The 12650-nt window shown below is 45.4% G+C and overlaps 1 pseudogene; it reads right to left on the reverse strand.

Annotated features, from left to right (window-relative positions):
- Positions 1-913: 913 nt before the first annotated feature.
- Positions 914-1092, reverse strand: LOC139253188 (U2 spliceosomal RNA; annotated as a pseudogene).
- Positions 1093-12650: the final 11558 nt, after the last annotated feature.

The following is a 12650-nucleotide window of genomic DNA, read 5'->3' on the forward strand; positions in this document are numbered from 1 at the left end:
CAACATTGAACAGATTATCTGGTCGTTGCTATTTGTGGGACCTTGCTGTGCCCAAATTGGCTGCTGTGTTTCCCAGTGACAACACTTCAGAAGTAGTTCATTGGCTGCAAAGAGCTTTGGGATGTTGTGAGGTTGAGAAAGCCGCTATATAAATTCAAGTCTTTCTTTCTTGAATGGTGAATTGACAACCAGATGACATAAATGTAGCATTAATCCTAGAAACACAAAAGGGTAATTTAGGAGATTTATTGCAGACAAAGGATCATTAGAATATGAAATGTGTCACCACAAGTGACTAATGGGGCTGTATTAAATACACAGTATTTAAGGGAATTTTATAGAGACACTTGAAGAAAAATATTCAACGGTATGGTGAGTGGTCAGTGAGATGGGATTAGGGTAGATAGCTTCTAGGTGAAACTTAAACCAGATGGGCCAAATGGTCTGTTTCTGTGCCGGAATATTTATGATTCTGATGGGTTCCTTCAATGTTCCCCATAAATTGCTTTTGTACAGGTTTTATGCTGTGTTAGTGCGCAAGCCTCACACAGCCGATGACAAAGTAATCTTGGCAGATTTGTCTATGTTTTTATTTGGAATCCCTGGGAACTGGCCTCAACAAATTGTTCAAGTTTACTGTGGCTTTGCTCGTCCCTCACTATGGGAGATGATGCACGAACATGGCATGAAACTGGTGTTTTAAAAAAAATTCATTCACAGGATGTGTGCGGCGCTAGCAAGGCAGCATTTATTGCCCATCCTTAATTGCCCTTGAGAAGTTGGTGGTGAACCGCCTTTTTGAACCGCTGCAGTCCCGTGTTTTTTTTTTAATCCAATTTCGTTCCAGATCAACTCTAACGCCAAAGATCACTTTGCGCCAATGTGTTTGATCTTAGGCCAAAAGGCCGAGAGGCGAAGTTGCACCGTTCCTGGGAATATTGCAATACCAGGTCGGTGCATGGAGTGGACAGGGCATGCCCCTGATCCAGCTCCCTGTCCAAAAATCAATTCAATATCATGTCCCCATAGGGGATATTAAACTGATAAGAACAGATACTACACTTGATCTTAGCCAAAAGGCCGAGAAGCGATCCCGTGTGATGAAGGTGCTCCCACAGTGCTGTTATGGAGGGAGTTCCAGGATTTTCACCAGCGACAATGAGGGAACAGCCGATATACTTCCAAGTCAGGATGGTGTGTGACTTGGAGGGGAACTTGGAGGTGGGGTTGTTCCCATGCGCCTGCTGCCCTTGTCCTTCGAGCTGGTTTCGGTATATAAAATCCATGACGGGTGGGGCTCTGTTTGGGCTTTGTTTTAAGTTTATCTAATTATGCGGGGCTCCTTTGTTGCATCTTAAGCAATGATAGTTGAAATAATCAAATTAAATGGATGTTAAACTTCTTCAAAAAACAACCACTCACTATTCAAAGATAACCTACACTTTGATCCGGTTGTTCTCACAGAGGCGATGTTGGTTCTGTTATGTGCTAGCAGTTGTAAATGCTAACTCCCAGGTACTGCCAAATTGTATCTAATTTGTTTAATAGAGTATAAATGAGCAATTCCTTTTCAATCCAAAATGTAATTTAAGTTCTTTTGCTTCGAGCTAATTGGAGTCTCCTCCTTATTTAGTGCTTCAATAATAAATTATTTAAATTCAAAGTGTGTGCCAGATAATCTGGTGCCAATGAGCTTAAGGCTGTGATGGAAAGTGAAGTCTGGATAAAAAGAAACATTTTTTTTGACTTTGGTCCGAATTTGTGAGCGAGACCAATCTGACTTCCATTGGATATGCACGTATAAACTGTTTGAATAACATGCAAGCAATGAAGTTCTATTTACCATCATGAGGCATTTTGTTATTCTCCGGTGCAAGGGCAGAGAAAAGAAAGAAAGACTTGCATTTATATAGCGCCTTTCACAACCACTGGTCATCTCAAAGCGCTTTACAGCCAATTAAGTACTTCTTTTTTGAAGTGTAATCAAGGTTGTAATGTAGGAAATGTAGCAGCCAATTTGTACACAGCAAGCTCCCACAGCAACTTGCTAATGACCAGATAATCTGTTTTAGAGATGTTGATTGAGGGATAAATATTGGCCAGTGTCATCTTCATAGGCAGTCCCTCAGAATCGAGGAAGACTTGCTTCCACTCTTAACATGAGTTCATAGGTGGTTGAACAGTCCAATACGAGAACCACTGTCCCTGTCACAGGTGGGACAGATAGTCGTTGAGGGAAAGGGTGGGTGAGACAGGTTTGCTGCATGCTCTTTCCGCTGCCTGCGCTTGTTTTCTGCATGTTCTCGGCGATGAGACTCAAGGTGCTCAGCGCCCTCCCGGATGCGCTTCCTCCACTTAGGGCGCTCGTTGGCCAGGGTCTCCCAGGCCAGTATAATATATATAGCTCCACCCAGTGGACTACTATGGCACTGCAGTCAGTGCTGTTTACAACAATAAACAGTTCCAGTCACCTGACAGGGGTTCCTGAAGTTATCAGCCATTTTAGAGCTTATGTGTTTGGAAGGTCATACCGAAAACATAACAGCCAGGAAATTGGTGCGAATTCCCCTGCTCTGCTTTGAATAGTGTCATGGGATCTTTTACATCCACCTGAGAGAGCAGACAGGGCCTGGGTTTAACATTTCAGCCAAAAGACTGCACCTCCAACTGTGCAGCACACCCTCACTGGGAGTGTCAGCCTAGATTTTTGTGCTCAAGTCTCTGGAGTGGGACTTGAACCCACAACCTTCTGACTCAGAGGCGAGAGTGCCACTGGACGACACTGGCAATGCTACTTGTAACCTTCAATTTTTGCTGGAGACAAACTATTTTTTTCCTCTCACCAGAGCTATCCTCTGGTTTCGTTAAATACCCGCAAGCTTTTGATGCAGTCACCTCAATATATGGGTGTGCACCCTGCACTGTTACGTCTTGCTAGACTGAGAGTGAATCAGCTGATTGGAGATTGTAACTGTGACTTTGACCAAGCTTTTGGTCACCAGCCCTCATTTCTCCTTATGTGGCTCGGTGTCAATTTTCTGGTCTCATAATACTCCTGTGAAGCGCTTTGGGACCTTTCGCTACATTAAAGGTGCTATATAAATATAGGTTGTTGTTGTTGTTGTCGACTCAATACGGGGGCTACTGGGCTAAATGAACGAACGAATGAATGAATTAAAATGATACTTCCAAACTTTTGTTTACAAAATAGTGAAAGACTTGGTGGGTAGATGTTATCCTATGAAAAATAAACTCACATATAACAGGTCCAGATATTGAACCCTGGATAAAGATGGTTCGCTCGGACTATTTCCCATCTAAAGTTGAATTTTAAATCAAGCCATGTCGTATTACCTGACATCTGCCAGGTTTTGTCACATCAATTCCTTTGTCTATCGGTAAGGCTGGATGTGATCAATAATCACAGACCTGTCTCCTCATCCAATTTTCCCATCTGATGGTCTCCTTTGTCTGATTGCATTCAATCCTTTATCTTGCCCCTATCAGTTATTCTTAGGTTGTGTCCCGTTGCCAGACCGCTTGAGCAAAGACTTATTGATCGCTGACATTGACCCACTAACACTAGCAGCTGCCTTGTTGATTTCCTTCAATGTTGTGAATGCCTCGTCTTTAAAATGGATCTGTGCTTTTTATTATAAGTAGTTAAAAGGTTCTCTAGATCCATTGTCAACTAGGGGTTCACACTCTCCTCACAGATATAACATTTCCATCCAAATTCTTAATACTGCTGATAAACTTTAAACTGCGATGATTCACCAGCAGGTAGATAGAAAAACCTGTGACTCATTTGTCTTCAAAGGTCACATTTCTAAATGTCATGAATACGCTTTTTAGCTGCGCCTCATTTTTATCTAACAAACCCAGTTGTCCCTAAGGTTGCAAATCACTTCACGTCCTGTTTTCACAATCAACACAGCTGTTTGTATTCCACAAGAATTGTGATGAAAACTTACATGGTTTTCGTATGTAAACTGAGTCGAATACCATCTGCAAGATGCACTGCAGCAACCCGCCAAGGCTTCTTCGGCAGCACCTCCCAAACGCGTGACCTCTACCACCTGCAAGTTCCCCTCCAAGTCACACGCCATCCTGACTTGGAAATATATCGCCGTTCCTTCATCGTCGCTGGGTCAAAATCCTGGAACTCCCTCCCTAACAGCACTGTGGGAGCACCTTCACCACACGGACCGCAGCGGTTCAAGGTGACGGCTCACCACCACCTTCTCGAGGGACGCCCCTGAAGCGAATTTAAAAAAGAATGTGCCTGTTTTCTTTAGACGGATTTTCCGACACTTAAGAGAGAGTCCAATGCTTTACGTAATTTGTACCTTGGCCAAAGACTGCCCTAAGTGGAGGAAGAGCATCCGGGAGGGCGCTGAGCTCCTCGAGTCTCGTCGCCGAGAGCATGCAGAAACCAAACGCAGGCAGCGGAAGGAACGTGCGACAAACCAGACTCCCCACCCACCCTTTCCTTAATCACAATCTGTCCCACATGTGACAGAGACTGTAATTCCCGTATTGGACTGTTCAGCCACCTAAGAACTCATGCTAAGAGTGGAAGCAAGTCTTCCTCGATTCCGAGGGACTGCCTATGATAATGATGATGATGATGATGATGAATCATCATGTATCACAGAGAATTCAACCCAGAAAGCCCAGGATCTCTTTCATAGGTGGTTCCACAGTAGTCTTGTCACATTATGGAAGGGTTAAGTGTTGCACTGGTAGTTTTCGACATGGATATTTCTCCTGCTGCTCCCTTGACCCTCCACTCACCTTGACACAGCTGCTTCTGTCGACTTGCTCGACAACTAGCCAGCCTTGATCCAGGGAGCCATTGAGCATAGATACCTGTATCCCTATTTGTCAGCTGTGGCTCAGTGGGTGGCACCCTCGCCTCTGAGTCAGAACGTTGTGGGTTCAAGTCTTACTCCAGGCACCTGAGCATGTAAATCTGGGCTGACACTGCACTGTCTGAGGTGCTGTCTTTCATATGACACTTTAAACCGAGGCCCTGTCTGCTCTCTCAGGTGAACATAAAAGATCCCATGGCATTATTTTGAAAAATAGCAGGGGAGTTATCCCCAGTGTCCTGGACAATATTTATCCCTCAATCAACATAACAAAAACAGATTATCTGGCCATTATCACATTGCTGTTTGTGGGAGCTTGCTGTGCGCAAATTGGCTGCCATGTTTCCCACATTACAACAGTGACTACACTCCAAACGTACTTCATTGGCTGTAAAGCTCTTTGAGATGTCCGGTGGTTGTGAAAGGTGCTTTTAAATGCAAGTCTTTCTTTCTTTCTATTTTGCTACTGTAACTCCTATTTCCACAACCTCAAATCTGAGCTGACCTGGCAGACAGATGTCTGGTCTTACAATACCAGAGATGGCTTGATCATCTCAAGCTATGCTGCGTCTTTTTTTCTGTGGTCAAATCCTTTGTGTCCACGAACATGACCCTGCAGATTAAGGACAATATCAGCCTCCTCTTCCCAATGACCAACTGTCTCCTCTGACCTCTCCCACAGCACCCCATCCTCAACTGCCTTTCCTTCCTGCAATGCCTGCTGACATGGCACTCACTGGACTTGTACTGCTTTCATCCAGTCACTGGAGAGGGAACTAGGAATTTTGTGTTGGTTCAAACAACAACAACAACTTGTATTTATATAGCGCCTTTAATGTAGTAAAATGTTCCAAGGTGCTTCACAGGAGCATTATCAAACAAGACTTGACACCGAGCCACATAAGGAGACATTAGGGCAGGCTTGGTCAAAGAGAGGGAGAGAGGTTTAGGGAGCGAATTCCAGAGCTAAGGACCCTTGGCAGCAGAAGGCACGGCCACCAATGGTGGAGCCATTCTAATCAGGAAAGCTCAAGAGGCCAGAATTCTAGGAGCGTCAAGGAGATTACAGAGATAGGGAGGGGGCAAGGCCATGGAGGGATTTGAAAACAAGAATGAGAATTTTAAAATCGAGGCATTGCTTAACCAGGAGCCAATGTAGGTCAGCGAGCATAAGGGGTGATTTGTGAATGGGATTCGGTGCGAAGGCCAATTTGGATTGTAACAATAAAGCACTGTTCCAGTTGATAAATCATTTTGTATTTCAAAAGACAAACACAACATGAGGGATGAATATGATGAATTAACTTCAGCAGGTTACACATGCTTTACTCAGTTGTCAGCCTTTGTATGTCTTGAATGAATCAATTAGGATTGACTCCGAAAGTTCCACTTGAATGATGCAGTGACCCTACTTCAGTCTCTTCAACAGAGATTTTCCTAACACCAATACAGCCTAGTTCTGATAATTTGAAGTTCATTATTCCTATATTACAACAGTGATTACACTCCAAAAAGTATTTCATTGGCTGTAAAACACTTTGAGATGTCTGGTGGTTGTGAAAGACGCTATATAAATGCAAATCTTTCTTTCTTTCCATTGCACTAAAAAAAATTGAATGACTAAATAATTTGAATCAAGCAACGCAAATAAAACAGCAACATGGAACTGTAGTGCTAAAAATATTAATTATCTGATAATATGAATTCAGCAATATTGAATCAAGAGAAATAGACTTTCCTCTTTTCTAAAAGTGAGCATTACTTTCGCATTTTGAGGAAGAATCTTCGTAAGATATATTCAAATGCAGCCAGCTACTGAGAATGATTTATACTATGACAAGCTAAGAAAGCTTTAACTAAACATTTCAAATACAGGTAAGAATTAATAATATGGATCAATCATATTTCATGTACTAGGCAAACTAATGGGACCAAAGACTGAAAATTCCCCTGGACCTGAAATGGCTGCAGAGATAGTGGATGCATAGGTTGTAATCTTCCAAAATTCCCTAGGTTCTGGAAATGTCCCAGCGGATTGGAAAACCGCAAATGTAACGCCCCTATTCAAGAAAGGAGGCAGACAGAAAGCAGAAAACTATATAGGCCAGTTAGCCTAACATCTGTCATTGAGAAAATGCTGGAATTCATTATCAAGGAAGTATAAGAACATAAGAACATAAGAACATAAGAACGTAAGAATTAGGAACAGGAGTAGGCCATCTAGCCCCTCGAGCCTGCTCCGCCATTCAACAAGATCATGGCTGATCTGGCCGTGGACTCAGCTCCACTTACCCGCCCGCTTTTCTTTGAGGATCTAATGAGTAGGGTGGATAAAGGGGAACTGGTAGATGTAGTATATTTGGATTTCTGAAAGGCATTCGATAAGGTGCCACGTAAAAGGTTACGACACAACATACAGGAAACACAAACAGTTAGTATGTAGGTACAGCAAGGAATTAGGAAGGAAAATAGAATGTTGGCCTTTATTGTAAAGGGGATGGAGTATAAAAGTAGGAAAGTCTTGCTACAACTGTAGGTTGGTAAGACCACACTGAGAGTACTGCATACAGTTTTGGTCTCCTTATTTAGGGAGGGATATAATTGCATGGAAGGCTGTTCAGAAAAGGTTCATTAGGTTGATTCCTGAGATGAAGGGGTTGTCTAGTCAGGAAAAGTTGAGCAGGTTGGATCTATACTCATTGGAGTTTAGAAGAATGAGAGGTGATCTTATTGAAACTTACAAATTTGCTGACTTTGCGACCGATATTTCACCATATTTGGCGAAAACCCGGTCAGCGGGAACTTCGGGCACCTTTTTGCGGTGGCACTTTCCACGTAGCGCTGGGAAGAGGAGCGCCATCGTGCAAGACCCGAAATAGCGTTTTCGCCCGAAATTTGGCTCTCTCCCCACCCGTATTCTGCGCCCAGGTTACCGCCAGGGAAAAACCTGTGGTGCAGCCCTGCCAGCAGCGGTAAGTATGAAGACCTGCAAAAAAGGTAAGTTAAAGTTTTTATTTTTTAATTCTTTTTCAGCGATTTAATCAGTAAAGGTTTTGTGAATGTTTTGCGAATTTTTTTTTTTCTCCAATTTCCCCCCCCCCCCCCCCTCCCAAGGCCTCTCTCGCAGCGCTATCGGTCTCGGACTAAAGTTGCCGAACATCGTGGTTTGCACAGCGAATTCTCGTGCAATGGCGATTTTTACCGCTGCGCAAATTAGAGGCTGAATATCCGGCCTAGTAATGGTAGCGAAGCAAAAATGGTAATTTTGGCACAAAAAAATACCGTTTTAAAACCAAATTTCTAACCCTTTAGGTTCTGAGGCGGCTGGACAGGGTAGATGCTGAGAAGATGTTTCCCCACCTGGGGGAATCTAGAATTAGGGGGCATAGTTTCAGAATAAGGGGTCGCCCATTTAAGAGGAGATGAGGAGGAATTTCTTCTCTCAGAGGGTGGTGAATCTCTAGAATTATCTACCCCAGAGAGCTGTGGAGGCTGGATCATTGAATATATTCAAAGCTGAGATAGACAGATTCTTGATCTATAGGGGAGTCAAGGGTTGGGAGGGAACAGACAGGAAAGTGGAGTTGAGGACAAAATCAGATCAGCCATGATCTTATTGAATTGTGGAGCAGGCTTGAGGGGCCAAATGGCCTACTCCTGCTCCTATTTCTTATGTTCTATGTTCTCAGGGTTGTCCATGGAATGTTATCGACAATATATTAATGTCAAGCCCAATTAATAATTTGTTATTGCTGGTTTTGATTCTCAAGTAAAGCTCCATCCAGTTATTCTCATTTCACACAAGGACACCTCTTCCGATGTTTGGTAATTCTATTATCCACATCAAGTCTGTCAAGCAGCTTGTACTGGGAAAGCCCGGCTGTCTACTACCGACTGCTCAAGCACTACAAGTTAGTAATCTCTCTTCAGTGGTATGTCGCATCAATACAAATACTTTGAAGGGTGGTGTTAGCAGTTAGTTCTCTCAGATATTGAATGGTAGAGCATTACACAGGATTACAGAAGACATACGGCACAGAAACAGACCATTCGGCCCAACCTGTCCATGCCAGTTATGCTCCACTTGAGCCTCCTCCCGTCTTTCCTCATCTACGTCTATCCGCATAACCCTCTGTTCCCTTCTCCCTCATATGCTTGTCTAGCCTCCCCTTAAATACATCGATACTATTTACTTCAACCACTCCCTGTGGTAGCGAGTTCCACATTCTCACCACCCTTTGGGTGAAGCAGTTTCTTCTGAATTCCTATTGGATTTCTTAGTGACTATATTATATTGATGGCCTCTAGTTATGCTCTTCCCCACAAGTGGAAACTGTTGCACTTATAATAAATGGTCAGACTGAGTACTGTGTGTAATGAGCAAGTGTGACCTTAGCTCCTTTATTGTAGTTCCAGAGTGCAGGTACCTCGTGGGAGGCCTGCTTATATACTGTGCTCCCAAGGGATCCTAGCATCCCTTGGGACTCCAACAGGTAGGCCCTCTGGTGGTGTGGTGTGATGCAGGTTACAAGGGGTTAAATACATAATATAATTCCCCCGTGAAGTCAACAGTACACTTATTTACAAGGTGAGATGATCTGGGGCTTTGCGCTTCCTTGTCGATCGTCTCGGTACAAATGCGGGTGTGGCTGGGTTGGTCAGTTCTTCACTGGGCTGTTGGGCAGCTGGCCTTGCCGGGCTGCTGGGGATGATGAGTTCAGTTTTGTGGTCAATTGTGATGTCAGTTGCCACTTGTGTGTGTGTTGGAAGGTCAAAGTTGGTGGTGTCCTCTTCAGGTTGTTCGTAGCTGTTGGTGAACCGCAATTTGATTTGGTCCAAGTGTTTTCTGTGCGTTTGTCCATTGGTCAGTTTGACCTGAAATACCCTGCTCCCTCTTTGGCTGTGACCTTGCCATTGAGCCATTTGGGACCATGTCCATAATTGAGCACAAACACAGGATCATTGATCTCAATATCGCATGACAAATTTACGCGGTCGTGGTACACACTTTGTTGATGCCGCTTGTCCTCCACATGATTATGTAGATCAGGGTGGACCAAAGAGAGCCTTGTTTTAAGTGCCCTTTTTATGAGTAGCTCAGCTGGGGGAATCCCGGTTAGTGAGTAGGGTCTGGTGCGGTAGCTGAGCAGTACTCTGGACAACCGGGTCTGCGGGGAGCCTTCCGACACGCCTTTCAAGCTTTGCTTGAAGGTCTGAACTGCCCGTTCTGCCTGGCCATTGGATACGGGCTTGAACGGGGCAGATGTGACATGTTTGATTCCGTTACGGGTCATGACTTCTTTGAATTCAGCACTGGTGAAGCATGGCCCATTGTCGCTGACTAGGACATCAGGCAAGCCGTGCGTGGCAAACATAGCTCATAGGCTTTCAATGGTGGCCGTGGATGTGCTTACAGACACTATTGCACATTCAATCTGCTTTGAGTAAGCGTCCACGACAACCAAAAACATTTTGCCTAAGAATGGGCCCTCACAGTCTACATGGATCCTCGACCATGGTTTGTATGGCCAGGACCACAAACTTAGCGGTGCCTCTCTGGGTGCATTGCTCAACTGAGAGCAAGTGTTGCACTGGCGCACACATGACTCTAAATCTGAGTCGATGTCAGGCTACCATATGTGGGATCTGGCTATTGCTTTCATCATTGCGATGCCTGGGTGGGTGTTGTGCAGTCGCAAATGAATGTGTCTCTACCTTTCTTGGGCAAGACTACGCGATTGCCCCACGAAAGCCTGCAGGGAAGCTCATCTTTGCAACTGTGGAATAGCTTAATCACTTCCTGCATCTCCACTGGACCAGCTCCCATGGAGGACACAGTTTTTTTTACCAGGGACAGTAAAGGATCCTGGCTGGTCCAGGTCCTGATCTGGCGGGCTGTAACAAGGGATTTCTCGTTCTCAAATGCCTCCATGACCAAGAGCAAGTCCGCTGGTTGTGCCATTTCCACCCCGGTGGTGGGCAATGGTAGCCGACTGAGAGCATCTGCGCAGTTCTCTGTGCCCGCTCTATGGTGGTTTACATAGTTGTGTGCCGACAGCGTGAGCGCCCATCTTTGGATGCGGGCAGAGGCATTGGTATTAATCCCTTTACTCTTCGAGAATAGCGATATGAACGGCTTGTGGTCAGTTTCAAGCTCGAACTTGAGGCCAAATAAGTACTGGTGCATTTTTTTTATCCCGTAAACGCACGCCAGTGTCTCTTTTTCAATCATGCTGTAGGCCCTTTTGGTCTTGGACAAACTCCTGGATGCATACGCAACTGGTTGCAAAATTCCCGATTCATGAGCCTGTTGTAACACACGCACCGCAAGCTAACACCAATCGTTTATATGGGTTATACAGGACAAGTAGTTTGTTAGAACACAATAAGTTTCTGGCTTTCTTAATGCCAGCCTCTTGTGAATTCCCCATACCCAGTCGTCTCCCTTGCGCAGTAGCACAAGTAGGGGTTCTAGCAGGGTGCTTAACCCAGGTAGGAAATTACCAAAGTAGTTAAGGAGTCCCAGGAACGACCGCAGCTCCGTCACGTTCTGTGGTCGCGGCGCGTTCTTGATGGCCTCCGTCTTGGCATCGGTGGGTCTGACGCCGTCTGCTGCGATTCTCCTTCCTAATAATTCAACGTCCTGTGCCAGGAAACCACATTTCGAGCATTTCAACCTGAGCCCCACGCGATCCAACCGACTAAGAACCTCCTCCAGGTTCTTCAAGTGCTCCATGGTGTCCCGACCTGTCACCAATATGTCGTCCTGGAAGACCACTGTGCAAGGAACCGACTTTAGCAGGCTCTCCATGTTCCGCTGGAAGATCGCTGCGGCCGACCGAATCTCGAACAGGCACCGGTTGTAGATAAACAGACCTTTGTGCATGTTGATGCAAGTGACACCTTTCGAAGACTCCTCCAGCTCCTGCGTCATGTAGGCCGAGCTTGGTGAACGTCTTCCCTCCAGCCAGGTTTCGTGAATAGGTCGTCTGCCTTGGGTAGCGGGTACTGGTCCTGCAGCGAAAAACGATTAATTGTTACTTTATAGTCCCTGCAAATGCTAACCGTACCATCCTCCTTGAGTACCGGAATAATCGGACTGGCCCAGTCATTGAATTCCACCGGTGCGATGATGCCTTCGCGTTGCAGCCTGTCCAGCTCGATTTCCACTTTTTCATACGTCATGTTCGTTACCGCCTGAGCCCTGTGGTGTATGGGTCGCGGACCAGGAACCAAATGGATCTGCACTTTCGCCCCCGAGAAGCTTCCAATGCCTGGCTCGAATAACGAAGGGAACTTGCTTAGAACCTGGGTACATGCGGTGTCGTCGACGGACGAAAGCGCTCGGATGTCGTCCCAGTTCCAGCGGATTTTCCCCAGACAGCTTCTGCCAAACAATTTGGGGCCAACCCCTGGCACAATCCACAGTGGGAGTTCGTGTGCTGCTCCATCATAGGAGACTTTGACTTCAGCACTGCCAATTACAGGGATTAGTTCCCTTGTGCAAGTCCTTAGTTTGGTGTGAATGGGGCTGAGCTTGGGCCTGTGTGCCTTCTTTCCCTACAGCCTGTCGAAGGCCGTTTTACTCATTATGGACTGACTTGCCCCCGTGTCCAGCTCCATAGACACTGGAATACCGTTCAGTTCAACTTTCAACATTATTGGTGGGCATTTTGTTGTGAACGTGTGTACCCCGTACACCTCTGTCTGTTCCGTACGAGTTTCCAATTCCGTCTGATCCACTGTGGATCGATCTTCCCCTGCAAAGTGCTGGTT

Source organism: Pristiophorus japonicus, chromosome 2, assembly GCF_044704955.1.
Source record: "Pristiophorus japonicus isolate sPriJap1 chromosome 2, sPriJap1.hap1, whole genome shotgun sequence".
Taxonomy (NCBI): domain Eukaryota; kingdom Metazoa; phylum Chordata; class Chondrichthyes; family Pristiophoridae; genus Pristiophorus; species Pristiophorus japonicus.